At 35.1% G+C, this 16,092-nt stretch overlaps 1 long non-coding RNA gene across 1 annotated transcript; it reads left to right on the top strand.

The window, feature by feature from the left end:
- Positions 1 to 1,188: 1,188 nt before the first annotated feature.
- On the top strand, positions 1,189 to 10,665 carry LOC141573064 (uncharacterized). Its single transcript, XR_012498634.1, has 3 exons — positions 1,189 to 1,333; positions 8,568 to 8,624; positions 10,269 to 10,665. It is a non-coding gene; the product is annotated as an uncharacterized LOC141573064 (long non-coding RNA).
- The last annotated feature ends 5,427 nt before the right edge of the window (positions 10,666 to 16,092 follow it).

The following is a 16,092-nucleotide window of genomic DNA, read 5'->3' as shown; positions in this document are numbered from 1 at the left end:
AATATCTGTCTTCTAAATATCAAAATGGAGTTCAAAATATGCACATTCATTCTTGCAAGCATTTCCCATCCTATATCATGGGTTCCACAAAAGTTCACAGCCACTGAACGTGGTATTTTAATAATTGTTTTAATCTGCTTTGATTTCATCAGCTTATTTTTTTTTTTCCTTTTCTCCTTTCTCTCTCTGATTGCAGCCATAATGTTCTGTTTTCTCTCAAATCACAGGCTTTTCAACAGGACATAAAAGAAAAGCAAAAACAGACGAACAGTCATTTGGAAAGACAGAGAAATCTGTTCCCACCTCCTTTTTGTGGATCCTTCTGAAGCATTAATTGTGAGGATCCTTTCAAAGTTAAAAAATCACTTGCTCCTTATAAACCATTTCAGCAGTCACTACACAAATGATGCACAGAGGGATATAATGAGAGATTCTCCCTTTTGTGTAGCACCTACTGAATGGAATGTATGTTGTATTCCTATTTATTGCTAGGGAAACTTAGCTTAGAAAAATAAGAAGATCTTTGTTTATGTCATAATATTCTTAATACCAGCCAAGACCAAATCCAGGCTAACACCTACAGGAGAAAAAAAAAGGCACAGACTCATCTGTTTGCATATTGTTTATGGTTCTACTTCAGTGCTAAAGGGTTCTTTATAGATTACAGAAACAATTAGCTTTCAATGATAACGTACAAATAAAATGTAACTCATGACTTTCCTAATTGTTCTTCCCTGCTGATATGCTAACTGATGATTTAGCAGATAATCTATTTATGATTTTTATCCAGTTGCCTCTATTTGACTGATATACTTGGATGTTTGATCATGCCAGATTTTTTTCAGCCTCTCAGACAGCTCTGCCACATCTATCTAAATGTAATCACTTATCTATTTGTAACATAGGCCTTGTAAAAACTTTACTGTTTCATAAGCCAAAGAAGTTTTGCATTTGTTATGCAAAACCATTAAGTAATTGCATCATTTCTAATATATTCCAAATCAAACCATACTGAAAACCCTTAACATATGCCTGTTTTCACAGAGCAAGGTTTTTAGTTAGCTTTTTTTTTTCGTTTCAAACATCTGTGTTTGTTTATTGGCAGTATAAATATTTAAAGAAAGGGGAAGAAACCTCAAACTATAAGTGAAATCAGCTTTCTCAGCCCCCTGTTGCTTGAAATAAACTTCATGGAACTTTGCAGTGTGAACATGTGAGAACACTGGGCTGAAGTCAACAAAAGGATGAGTAATCTTTTGAATGTGTTGTCTATTTCAAAAGTAAATGAAGACGCGGTTCTCTTCAGAAAGAAATTATATTAGGTTTTTATTGGGTGAGTAATGTTCTACAGTACAGGCTGTTAGCTTTAAACTCTGCCCCAGTGTCGTTAACCAGAGTCTCCAGGAAAAAGCTTAAAACATTTTTAAAAAAAATAGTAAATCATCGAAAAAAACTATCACAAACAACATCTCTGCAGGAGGCCTTTGGTTAATTTGTTATAAACAAAGATTTGTATAGAATTGTTTGGTACCAAATCATTGCTTAGTTGTTGTTTTTTTCCTTCAAGTGTATACTGCTTTTCTGTTCTAATGATTATTGCTTAACCGAGTTAATCGGTAAATCATAGCACAATTTAGATGGGGATTTCAGTAAGTCTTGCTTTGTCGGGCTACTGGCTAATCTTTTGTAAATATATTTTAGCAGATAATTGCATTCCAACTAGATGGAGGATAATGCTTTTGAAACTGGTGTCCCCTCTGTGATAAGTCCATGTGTGAGTGTGTGTGTGTGTGTGTGTGTGTGTGTGTGTGTGTGTGTGAGAGAGAGAGAGAGAGAGAGAGACAGAGAGAGAGAGAGAGAGAGAGAGAGAGAGAGAGAGAGAGAGAGAGAGGTCAGCCAAAAGGTCGAAATGTGGAGCTCAGATTTTTTTGATATATATGTTATATTTATCTTGCTCAGTCCAAATCAGAAAACTTATAAGCTGAAATACGTAAAGAGGACTTAAAGTTTTCTTACCATATATAATTATATTAATAAAAAGACCAATATTTGACATGTTGATGGACATCATATGTGTTTTAAATCTGTGAAAGAAAATCAACTACAGTTAACACAGGGGAGAAAAAAATCTTTCCTCCAGGCAGGAGAGACCAAAATGAAATATTTTCTGCTTTTGGTTTTCAGAGGAGACATTGCTTCGCTCTGTAGTGCTTTCAGTGTGTCTTCCTGAGAAAGCTGTATCTAGTATTTAGGTTCATAGATCTTACGGAGGTAACTCAACTCCATTATTTCACAGTTGAAAACAAGGCGTACAATAGTCAATATTTGTCTGAGCAAGGTCAAGAACGGGGTGACAGGATAAGTTTTCTATTTTGTACATATTGTTTTATTTATTTGTTCTTTTGACCAGCAGAGTATTCATGATGCTGATAGCTATGTGGAAGAAACATGAAGGCTTGGCAATGTTAATAGATATATGGGAGAAAGCATCTCTAAATTACTGGTTAAATCTGAGATTGTTTGGAGTTTATGCATGTCTATTTCCATATACAAAATTATAACAGAAACTGTGCTTAAGCCTGTCAAGGTGGTGGAAAACTTGAATTCCAAATCTATCCATCACCAACTAGGGGACTTCGGATTAGTGATTTCTGCTCTCTGTGCCACATTTTCCACCTCCGTAAAATGAAATGTTTGCAGAGATAATCTCTAGGTTTCTCTCCAGGTGTAACAGCTTATGATATAGGTTATGACTATGTGTTTGGTAGATTTGAGCTTCCTGGGATCTTCTGTCAAAGTACGTTAGTTTTTGTAAAGCAAGTATTTGCCAAGACCCAATGTCATCTACAGTTGAACAGTTGAATATGTCTCATTCCACATATAATTAATGCTAACTCCCATCACTAGCATGTGCTCAAATTCACTAACTAGTCTACCTTAAATCAACTGAGCATTTGCAAAAGTATTTCTATCTCATCAACCTGAAGAAATTCAGAGTCCTAAGTTTCTAAAGGGAAAAATTTTGATTATAAACTGCACTATACCCATGACACACTATTTGAATTTAAACGAACATTTATCCATGGGAGCTTAGTGAGATTTTTTCTGTTTGTTTGTTTTTTGTTGTTTTTTGGGTTTGTTTGGGTTTTTTTTGGCAGATGTTGTAACTGAAAAGGTATAAAACAAGCATACACTCTTTTTATGTAAGGTACATAGGTGGATCACAACACAATCTCAGGGGCATATGACATATCACCTTCTGAATAGGTTATTTTAGTATCAGGATTCATACTTTTAATAGGATGCCACAGCGAAAAATAATTATCTTTGCCAAACAAATTTACACATATTCAAATGAGGATTAGACTAGGAATCTGAACACTTGTGTTGTAATACAAACCCTGACAGTAAGTAGCAGTTAAAGCATTGGTGAGGAATCCAAATCTTTGTGCTTTATAAATCTTGTCTATTAAATGGGCATGTGACACCTGACACACTTGCCTGAAAGATTTTGGTGAATATTTAACAACGTTATCAATATGCACAGGGAAAATTTAAAGTGATGCATGATGGTATGTCAAGGTCTTCAAGAGCCAACTTGTTAAACTTCCTTCTTTCATTTAGGGAATTAAAGTGTCTCTCCTCAAACAATTTCCATTACTCTTCATGGTAAAAAATGAATACAAATTACAAACTAGGGCCCCACATATTACTACAACAACAACAAAAATGACAAAGAGATCGATTGGCGTATTGGATATATGGATAACAACTGATTACACGCACGCTTGCACACACGTGCGCACACACACACACACACACAAAATCATGTAAACCAAAACTGTTTGTACAGAGACGAATCCAAGCTGCCTTCTACATTGTCAAGATAAATATAGCCTTTTTAGCCACTTTCTGTTAAACCCAGGCCTTTTTATTTACATAAATGGAGGAAGAGATCGTTTCCCTATGTAATGATTTTGCTGTTCTTTGGAACATTTATTTCTGTCCACCCATGGTCCTAACTCCCATCAACTCTTTGCTAATGATTTCTGCTACAGGCTCAGATTTGTTTGATTCTCCATTTTTCAAATCATTAAAAATAGATTCCTTTCTTTAAGGTTTTTCAACAAAGAGAAACTCAGTTCTCTTTAATTAAATCCAGTGGCCTGAAATACCAAAGAGAAAAATAAATTCAGGCGATTCCAACAGTGAGAGACTATTTACATCAAAAGAAGTGCCCATGTGGTACCAAGTTCACAATATGAGTTAGAAAAAAAATCCCTGGAGAAAACACAAAGTATAGTGTCCCATCACCTTTCATGCTAAATTTGTACCATTTATTAGCTACATGACTTAGTGCAAGTCATGTTTCATCTCTCAGTCTGACCGTCCTCATCAATAATAATAAAATGATAATCTTGGGTTGTTTTTAGAATTAAATGACAACTCTTGGGTTGCTTTAGAAAATGAAATATGATATGTAGGATGTGAAAGAAGCAACTTTTGTTCAGTTTCTATCATATGCCCCACCATGTTCTAGTCTTTAGATATACATCTCAATCAATCTTCAGGTAAGTCCTTTGAAATATTTGCTACTATATGCACTTTACAAATGAAGACAGCAAAGCATAAGAAAGTTAAAAAATAATTATTGCATGCCCACTGTCACACAGTAATTGGAAATGAAAACAATGATTTAAAAACATGTCTGCTATACTTCAAAATGTATGTTTTTTCCACTAACCCGTGATTTCTTATGGGTTAGTGGAAACTAACCCATGATTTCTTATCCAATAAATACCATTTTCAGTCATTTAGAAATCATTAGAATGAGTTAGAGAAAAGTCCTATTTCTGCCATCAAGTATAAGCACCTCAGAACAATAGCACCTATCACACATCAATCTTATGAGACATTGTGGTGAAAGAAAAATGACTAAAAGGCCAACATATCTGATTTCATACCCAGGTTCCTCATTAACTATATTTGTCTTTTTACACAAATTATTTAAATTATCTGAGTCTCGGTTTTCTCTTTTGCACAAGGGGAATTCAAAAAGCCTTATTACTAATTTGTTATGAAAATTGTGAGGGTAACTGGTCAAGGAGTCAGGCTAAGCTCATGTTTCTACTTTATCTCCCTTCCAAAATCCTATCAAATGGCTGAACAAACAACTTTTAATTACAGAAATAGTAGTGTGTAGAGGGGTGACAGTAGAGCTTCATGCATTTGGAGGAATTCCTGGAAATCACGCAGTAGAATGCATTAGTTCCACAGATAAATGAGACTACAGAATATAACCTCACCAAAACCATGAAGACCGCTGGGGATGCTGTTGTTATACGGTGATCATGAATCCAGAGGCAGCAGATTAAAGACAAGAAAGGCAAACTGGAGAAAAGAGGGATTGTACCTAATGCTAAAGCAAAATAAATACATCCCTGAAAACTACTTCAGAATGCGGTCCAGTAAGATGCAAAAGATGAATCTAAGGAAGAATAACGAATATTTAAAAGATGTTGGACAAGTCAACCTATAAACCTTGTATTTAGAAGAAATTTAGAGGGATAATGAAAAAGTATGACATCACATACAGATTGGTGGTGACTCAAGAATTGGAGGAAAGGCACATCATGAATAACCCAGTGATGGGAGAATAAAGTAACCTGCTCTTGAAATTTCCAGAGCCCTTCAGTGCATATCCATCTTCTGCTCTTGTCTATGTTGAAGCTATTTCATGAGTATAAAGTATTTGAGTCCTGTGAGTCCTTTTAGCAATTGAATACTTAGAGTAACTAACAAGTAAATATCACAATATATGTTCTTTTTCTAGAGTACATGTTAGATATGTATAAACTCAGGCTCTGATGAAAGGAGGCACAAGTCATAAATTCATCAACAATGTTACCTCCAAAAAAGGCACAAACTCATGATTGCCAAACACCATTTATCTCTAGTTCATACATTCTGTAACTTTGGCCAAGGGTCATTACTAGGCTTCAGACATCACTGACAGAATCATGGTTGGCAGAATCAGTCAATCCTGGTTGGTTAAGTATTACCAATCCTACATACATATTATCTCCAAAATCCTATGGCTCAGTCAAAATGTTATTGATATATTACATCCAAGTAAAACTCAGTGAGTTTTCAAAAGCAGAAATTATAGAAATTACATTTTTTGATCATAAGATAGAATCAGAAAAAAATAGTTCTCTGCAGATTTAGAAAAATTTTTCTCTCTCTTATCCATGTACTTATCAAATAGAACTGTTGAAATTTATCAATATTTTAAGGAATATATAAATTATATTGCAAAATTAGAGTGATTATTTGCATAGGGTACCACAAAAACATTTGATGAAATTTGATCCCCATTCATGATGAAAACTACTAGAAAAATAAGATTAGAAAGAAATTACCAAAATATCTTAAAGGGTATCTACTAAATGTCTACAGAAACATCCTTATTGTTGTAAAACTCCAGCATTAAAATCAGGGAAATAAAAATGCTGCTGTGACTGCTGGAATTCATTCTTAAAGTAGAAGCTATGGTCAAGACAATCAGACAAGTAGAAGGAATAAGCAGTTTTCCGATCAGGAGGAAACAAAGATAACCAAATTGAAGGATTACACAATTGTACATCAATAAAATCTCTCAGAATAAATGATCAACATAATAAAAAATGACAATACTAGGAGACGTTTATATAGTAGTTAACATGTCCCAGGGTGTTCTAAGTCTCTAGACATGTTAAAACACATATTCTTTATAACAAATAATAAGGTTGTTTCTATTATTGTTCCATTTTACAGATGAGGAAACATGGGTGCACACTGGCTGCATAACACAAATTATGGGTGGCGAGAAAGGATTTGAACTCAGGCAGTTTGACTGCAGAGTCTACATACTTAACTTGAGTTTTTCAATGCACTAGAAATAACCAAATAGAAAATGTACTTGTATAATGTTTTAGCAAAGGAAATCATTGAATACTTGAGAATAAATCCATCAAGAAAAAGGCATTACCTATTAAAAAGTGCACAGGAATAGCCAACAAGATTTTGAGACAGAAGAAAATAGTAAATGATGTGCCATGCCAGCCAATAAAATTACACAAATAAAGCTCTATTGATTAAATCCAGGGAAACAATAAGTAATTGTGTAGAAACAAACAAATAGAGCAATGAAACAATGGAAAACTCAGAAACATAATTATATACTCACATGTGATATAGTTTTGATAAACATGGCATTATGTATCAAGGAGAAAGAATAAATTTAACAGTTTTGGGATAAGTTCTTCGTTTGTGAAGATAAACATTTACACACCTTCCTCATACCTTACAGAGATAAAAAAATTATACATGGACTACAGAGCTAAAAATAATAAATATAAATAAATTAAAAGAAAATAGAGAAATGTTCTAATAAATTTGTGGTGAGAGGCTTTCATAAACAAGACATAAACTCTAGAATCTGTAGAGCTAAAGGCCAATATATTTAATTATTAAAACATTTTTATAATGAAACATACCAGTAACCAAGTTAAAAAAATAAAAAAGGAAACATTCTCTGAGGAAAAAAAAAATTGTGAAGTATGTAATTATCAAATTAATATATAAAGCATATATAGAATAAAAAAAGAAAATTATGAACAATGAATTTATATCAGGAAAAATATAAATAACCAATTATGTGTAAATAAAGGTGTTAACCATCTCTAATAGAGAAATGATGTTAAATATTATTTTGCACCCATCTGTATTAGTTTTCTATTGCTTCCATAATAAATTACCAGAAACTCACTGGCTTAACACACACAAATTTATCATCTCACAGTTCATCTCACAGGTGGTCAGGAGTCTGACACAGATTCACTGGGCTAAAATCAAAGAGTCAACAGGGCTGCATTCCTTTCTGGAGGCTATAAGGAAGAATCTGTTTTCTTGCTTTTTCCAGCTTCTAGAGTTTTCCTGTTATTCTCCTACGATTCGACTTATGTTACTTCAGGTTTACTATCATCTGAGATCACAAAAGGAGGGTTGTTTTGGGATAGGTGGTTATATCTATATACCTCAGGATTTTACAGCTACATATAAGATTGTCTGAAAATCAAAAAACAAAACAAAACAAAACAACTTTCTATTACTTAAAATACTGATTATTTTAGAATTCAAACTCATTTCAACTTATACTGAAAATATTCTTAATGTGTTTTCTGTTTTATTCTGTAGTGTTTTTCCCCCTCTAACTTGTCTACAATCTTTTCATTGAGAAGATCATCTTGCAATTCTTGTGCTATATTTCATCTCTAACCCTGCTCCCAACACCACTAAATTCAGTGTTGGAACTATAATAATTGCAGGATATTAAAGCTGGAATCAGTCTTAGTTATTGCTAGCCCAATTTACTCATTAGGGTGCTATTAACATTTTGTGTGGGGTAATCCTTTGTTGTTCAGCAATTTTCCACGTATAGTAATACATTTAACACACTCTTGAATTTTCTTCATTAGAACAGCCAAAACACCCACATGCATTTCCAAATTTATCTTTCTAAACAGATAATTGGGAGACTCAGGCTGAGGAAAGTGAAGAAACTAGCCAAAATCAAATTTATGGTGAGTGCAAAGAGAAGGTAAAAATATTTCTTGACTCTTTGTCCTGTTGCCTTTTCTGTTATTCTGTTTCATAGACTTATTTTCAAAATGCTACATTGACAAAGTCAAGTAAACTTTTTGTTTTCCAATATAATTGAGTGAACAACTAATATTCCATTAGCTTCTTGATCTCTTTGTTGTTAGGAATATATTTTAACATTTTAGCACATGTGTAGTAATTTTAAAAATCAGACGTAATGGAGAAAATCACACTTCACTGTACTCTTCATTAACAATAACTCTTATTGATAGAGAGAAATATGAATTAGTAAATCTGTTTAATTATGATATATAGAAATAATAATTTAATATAAATTTGAGTGCGTTCCTTGTCAATTTGATGAAAAAATTAACATCAAACTTACACTTTACCAATAAAAATTGTCATTTGAAAGAAGAAATGAAGTGACACAAAAGTATACATACATTGAAATTTAAGCCAGCAAAACATGTGTCTTGCCAACATAATAGCAAACTTCCAGACTTTGTTTTTCAGATTTGGGTGAGTGGGAGGCTACCACACATCACATAAAGAATAAAATTCAAAAATTTAAAATATTTGTATTATATAGATATCTGAAAAATATTAACAGTCATCCCAATCATTGATTTACTCAATGGACACTCTGAAAATCTACAACATCCATCAAAAACCTGAGTTCTTCTGGGTAAGGAATTTGTGGGTATGTCCAAGAAAAAAAAAAAAAAAAAAGGAAAGAAAATAAAAAACTTGATGAGCGGCTAAAAGAACACAAATTAGTTATGTAAAGCAAAATACAAGACCACCAGAGACCTGCGGATAGGTAGAGAGAAATTTGATAGCATCACCTGTGAAAGAAACCCCCCTTCCTCCTTCTATAGGTGACATCAAGAAGTAATCCAGCATTGTTCATTTCAGTTGAAGTGCAGAAGCCAGCAAATGCATGGAGATCTCTAGAAACTTATCGAGACTGAACACAGAAGCAGAGCCTCTCAATAGAGATCCTTTTGACAAACAAGGAATGAAATGAAGGGGCCACAATTGCTGGCTAGATAGAGTTACATAGACCAAGTAGTTTCCAGTGTCTATATGAAGTCTAACCACTTAATGTTTAATATCAGTGTAATATTTTATTTATTTCCTACTAATTAAACTTCTTAATGTAATTTGTTGTAAGAGTGCTTGTCTAGCATTTTAGCTCTTGCTAGCAAATACTTGGATAGAGGAAATATGCCTCCTGGCAAAAGTCCATAAGACTAATTATCCAAAGAAATTCACGTCACAAGTACAACTAATTGAGGTGTTATCTATATAGGTGAAAACAAATCCCTTAATTGGATTTTGTTCAATTTTCATTCAAAAGCTTCTGCACCAGAAGGTTGGGTTTGAGGTGAGTTTGCTCTAAGCAGATGCTTTCATTTAAGATTGAGAAAGAATATACACCAAGGAGGTGAGCAGACAGGCATACTGATTCCCACCCAAATAAATCATGGCCCATAAAAGTGTTTAAAGCTCACCAAAGTCCCCCTCTACTGAGAGCCTCGTTTAAAACAGCCCCAATAGGTACACTCTCCTGTTCTTAAGATTCCAGTGCGAATAATACCAATAATCCCCTTTTCCCACAGCTGTGTCTCCACTAGCCAGAGTCACCCAGTGGACTTCCTATGCTTCATGAGCCTTTCCTGCTAGCAGACCAGAAAGCCCAACAGATACTGGCTTCTAGATCATTAGAGAATTCTAACTTACGTCATGGTATACTGAAAATGTTGTATTAATGAGTTTTCTCTTTTTTTGTGTGACTGATTTTTTTTTTCTCTAACTTGTCTACAATCTTTTCATTGAGAGGATCATTTTGCAATTCTTTCGTTATATTCCTTCTCTAACCCTGCTACCCACAGCACTAAATTCAGTGTTGGAACTATATTAGTGCTCAATATAATTTGATAACAATCACAGAATGTTAAAGTTGGAATTAGTCTTAGACATTGTTATTCTAGATGTTATGTGTATGTTACTTTTCTACCACTCTATATAACAAGTTTTTATTTTAGACAGTGTATTAAAGTTTTTCATAATTCCAGTAATAAATATCTTCTCTCTCATTTTTTTCTTTCTATCTCCCTAGAAGTTAGTCATAAACAATGATGATCTCATCTTTATCTTTAGTTGTGGCAATGACAATTTTATTTTCTCATTTATTTATCTTTTTTCCTCCTCATGGATGATGGGAAATAGTAGCATGGAGGAGAAAAATAAATCTTTATCTAATGCCTATTATAGACCATACACTGCATTAGTTAATTTTCAAACACAATCTAACTTAATTCACTGGATAATCTATCAATCTTTCAAGGTAACTTCTTTCTCTGAAAATTAAATACAAATTAAGTTCTACAAATTAAACCAGAACCCTGAGAACACAAAGTCTATATTTTCATTTGTTCATTCACTTTTACTGTATCTGTTAACATATTTTATACTGAACTTGAGTTAAGAGAATATCTGCTACTGGAGTATAACTAACGATTCTGACTTTTATTGTTCAGAATAAACAATAAAGTTTCTCAAAGTTTAGGAGCCATCTGTGATACATGTTCCAGGTCAGCACGAAATGTACGTGGATGTAAAACCTTTTAATAACAATTTGAGATATCATAGGAAGGACCTGTGGTCCAAAGTCAAGTATCCATTTGTTTATGTTTATTCAACCGTAAAACTATTTATTGAGCTATTACTCATAGCCAGGCACTATGCTACATGCTAAGCATTCAATTTTGAACTTAACACTTTTATGGACTGAATTTGTGCCTCCTCCCCAATTCATATGCTGAAACCCTAACCACCAATGTGACAGTATTTGTAGATGAGGCCTTTGAGAGGTACTTAGGATTAGATTAGGTCATGTGGGTGGAGCCCCCATGAGATGGGGTTAGTGCTTTTATGAGATGACAAGAAAGGACTCTCTCTCAGCCATGTGGGGATACAATGAGAAGGTGACTGTCTGCAAACCAGGGAGAATGCTCTCACTAGAGACCAAATGTGCTGGCATCTTGAACTTTGCAGCCTCCAGAACTGTGAGAAATAAATTTCTGTTGTCTCAACCACCCAATCTATGGTATCTTGTTATCACAGCCCAAACTCAGACAGACACTGTCCCTGCCCTTATGGAATTTTTCTGTTAAAGGTCTGAGCGTTCCTGTAGAAGCCTAAGTCCCTTTTTATAGTTATGTCAGTTTATGTTATAAAGCCCTTTTGAAACACTTTATGTAATGCTTATCTCATCTTCATAAAATAGATAGTGATTTCAAACCTCCGATAGTGTACTGAGCCTCATGTGTAACAGATTTAAGTAGCGTATCCATAGCTTGTACGTGGAATTGTTGGGATAAAAACCTGAGTCTGACTCCAGAGCCCAATGCTCCATTCACTGTACTGCAACAGCCCCTGCCCCTGTTTTTTTTTTAATGGACATAATCCTATAGTTCACATTAAGCAATGTATTAGATGTTATAGGAAGCATTTCCACTGATAAATTTTGGTCCTAAGAAATTTTTCTCTTCTAGTTCAAATCCCAAGAGCAGAATGCTAGGACTAGAAAGGATCCTAGAGATTATTTCAGCCTGTATTACTCATCATACAGATGAAGGATTAGGAATAAAAACCCAGGGAAATTATGTGAATTATAGCTGGCCCGTGAAAGAGTCATTGACCTCCTAATTGCAGTTGAGCCCTCTTCCCAGTACCTTAAGAAGACTTTTTCCTAGCATTAGCATTCCTGCTGTTACATACTGCCTTTACTGTGTTTAATGGGGTTGTATGATCGACTTTGATATTCTAATAATCCAGATCCATTTGCCCAAATGAAAAATTTTGCTCTCATCTTTTCTTCTCTTCATCAAAATGCCAAAGAAAGCACATACTAAACTATTTCACGTCCTAAAATGTTATTGCTCACATTTATGTTCCCTTGTTCCAGAAGGAAAAAACACTATGAAATGATAACTAATCTGTTTGTAATGTATTTCACAGCTTTACGATGGCCTGAAATGTGAACTGGTGATAGGCATCTCCAAATAAACTCACATCATTTCCTCTGCTCTCTGTATTTGGACAGTTGGGCAATGCCTTCGCTCGTCTGCAAATACTATGCGGTCTGTGTTTTACACAGCAGTTTGTTTCAAAATCTACAAGGACACAAATCAGTAACCCTGCCTACCATGTTTTTTAACACAAGATTGAAAAGGAACTGAAGTATGTTGGATAGATTTGCTTTATCACAGTCATAATTTGGTATGTTGCATATTGTGTATATATATACATATAGGTTGTCATTCCCCCTTTTCATATTTTTATGACCGCTAACAAACATTTCAGAAATACTACCATTCTCATTCATTTTAATTATACTAGTTAAGGAAGATATTCATATTGTAACCATGGAAAAGCCTTGTGCCCAGTTACACTGTAGTGGCTGAAATGAATAGCTAGAGATATTTGTGAGGAAGATCTTTAAAGTCATACGTTATGGATTCCAATTACAGATTTACGACTTACAGTTATTTGACTTTGGGCAAGTAACTTAGCCTTTCTCTGCCTCACTTTCATCATCTGAAAAAAGTGGAGCTAATAATCTCATTGCTTAGGATAGCTGTGAAGATTAAATGAGATAACCTGTATACTGTTTTTGGCTCCATCCCTGGTACAGAGCTCGCACTCAGTATACGTGAACTATAACAATGATGGTGATGACAGCGATCACCACAAAGGTGAGGATTATGATGTCATTGCTCAGATTCCAAATGTCCAAGTCCAAGGCAATGACAAACTACCTAGAATAGGTTTCATAGTGCATATTAAGTGTCCTGCGGTAAGCAATTCAAGTAGATTTCTGATGACCATGTAAGGTCATCAGCTATGAACACATCCCATTAGCCAAGACGAGCATTACCAAGAGAACCCAAAGAAGCAAAAATTAATATGATGTATTTGGAAAAGTCACTATAGCTGTGGATTTGTGATACCGAATGTTAGTCGTTTACACAATTATCTAGCTCCACCCTTTTCCTGACAGGCAGGCCAAACGGGGAATATGCCAAGGAGGGGAGCTCCTGCACCACGGGAGGAAGAATACTGGAAGTTAGTGCCCCAGGAAAAAGGTGGGGGTGGGGGTAGACAGCAAAAATAATACTATGCACAGCAAGTCATCTAAGGTAAGGGCCTGGCAGTGATGATGGAACTACGGCAGTTAGAGAATCACCCGATGTTAGAGATAGGGAGATATTAGAATGACAAGCAGCAGCAACATGTGGTCTAGCTCAGCATTGGAGAACTCCACCTGAGGGAGTTCCCTGCTCACATTTTAAAGGGGTCGGGGTAGGAATGACAAGAGATGAGCGGGGTGGGAATTGTCGTCTGAGGTCTGTATACATTTATCAGTTTACTAAAGACCATAAAGCTTGTTAGTTGCTGACCTGGTTTTAAAAGCCATGTCTGATCACTCATGATCCTGAACTTATTTTACTAGATCACATGGGAAGTGCTGAATCAGACTACTTCACATAAGACCCAAAGTATTTTCATAAACGTATAGGCGTTTACTAACATGATCCCCATAGATCTGATGATCTCAGACTCTTTCAACAAATAGCGCCAATTAGATCAGAAGAGAGTCATATAGGAATTTCAAAAGTTATCCATCCCAATGAAATTTTACAAAGACATTCATATGTATCTACTGTTAGACTCTGGGGAGTACACACATACTTGAATAATTCTTTGGACCCTGCACCTTTCCAGGTCATCGGCTTAAATGTTAAAACCTCCTTTCTCGGTAAATGTATCCTGCGGTCCTATTAATAGCCACTGGATAACTCGTTGTGAGTCAGAACGCATCAGGCTTCCGCTCAAGGCCTCACAGTGGCTTCTGAGTTTACTGTGGGTGAAAATCAGTGTCATTAGGAGGGCTCTCATCCCCTCCATAAACATGCATATTCTCTCTCTGGTCTCTTCTTCACCATTCCCTTCTTATTCATGCTGTTCCAGCTACTCTGATCCCCTCAATTCACCCAGGTTTGGGGCCTTGAACTTGCTCTTTCTCTTGCTTGTCAAGCTCTCCGTGCCCTAGGTATCTACGTAAAGAACTCCCTCATTTCCTGGAGGTCTTCCCTGGGCCCTTTAAACATTTCAGTTCACCTAACCCTTCACATTACTTCTCCATGCCTAGTATTTGGTTGTTTTTTTCTTCATACTTAACCATATCTAACATGTGACATACTTAAAAAAAACATATATATATATATATCCCGAAAGCAGGATTTTATTTTCCTATTTTGTTCAATGCTAGATCCTTAATGACCATAATGTTACCTAAATGTAATGAGTAAATAGTACATAAAAAACAAACCGATATGTGAATGAATTCCAGCCCCTTTATAATTGAATTTAAAATTGTATGACTTCCCTGCAAGAGAAGAATACAAAATAACTTTCAAGCTATATAATGGAGGGTTTAAAAACCTCTCTGACATTAAACCCATTCACAATGGCCTTTTATTATTAAGCCAACTTAATTTCTATTAGTATCAGCACAAATACTTTCTCCTGCAAAATGCTCTATTCAGTGGCTTTTAGAAGGATTTCCACATTTTTTACATTCATCCCATCGTTTCCACTTTTGAAAGTCCGCTCTTCCTCCTCTTTTCTATTCCAAGTTCGGCTTCCTTGTAAGCCCAGCACAAGTTCTTTCTTTTTTAGGAATAACTCTTGTACTCCTGTTCAAACTTATCTCCATCTTCTCTTTATTTCTGGACCACTTAGAAGCTAAACTACATATGAGATCATCTGACTTTACTCATCTGAGATATTTCGTATAGCAGTGTCCTGCTCTGGATTTTATTATTTTGTTCACAGTTTACTATTATTTATCCCTTGCCTTAGTTGTGAATGCATTGAAGTCTCATGGTGATGCTTTACAGTTTTTTTGAAACTCCTTCATGCCTAACATGGTGTCATAAATGGTACATGCACAGGAAATAACTGTTGATAGATTTATTCTCATGGTGTCCATAGCAATGCAGTGCCTTTGGTTTAAACGAGCATTTAAATACAGTAGGATAGATAAATTGGTGGAAAGTCAGACGGGAGGAATTAGAAGTTACAGCTTCTGCCAACAAACCTGTCTCTGAAAAATAATTATCCAGTTTGCCCTCAAGCCCATCAGAGTCTTCCTAAAGGAACTTTAGAGTAGCATCCTCCGACAGTGTCACAGAATGAAGTGAGAAGCTTCACCATTAAGGCACAAAGGCAAACTTTTACTCTTTCCCAATTTACATAGCTATACTAAATCTAATCCCAATGTTTCATGAACCTGAGGAGCCAGGCTAAATTACTGGGCAGAATCTCGTCTATTGCTTGTGTATCAGCCTTTTAAAAGGATACTCTAGTCCAAAG

Source organism: Rhinolophus sinicus, linkage group LG09 (assembly GCF_036562045.2).
Source record: "Rhinolophus sinicus isolate RSC01 linkage group LG09, ASM3656204v1, whole genome shotgun sequence".
In the NCBI taxonomy this organism is placed as follows: Eukaryota; Metazoa; Chordata; class Mammalia; order Chiroptera; family Rhinolophidae; genus Rhinolophus; species Rhinolophus sinicus.
This window is presented reverse-complemented; position numbering and strand designations above follow the sequence as displayed.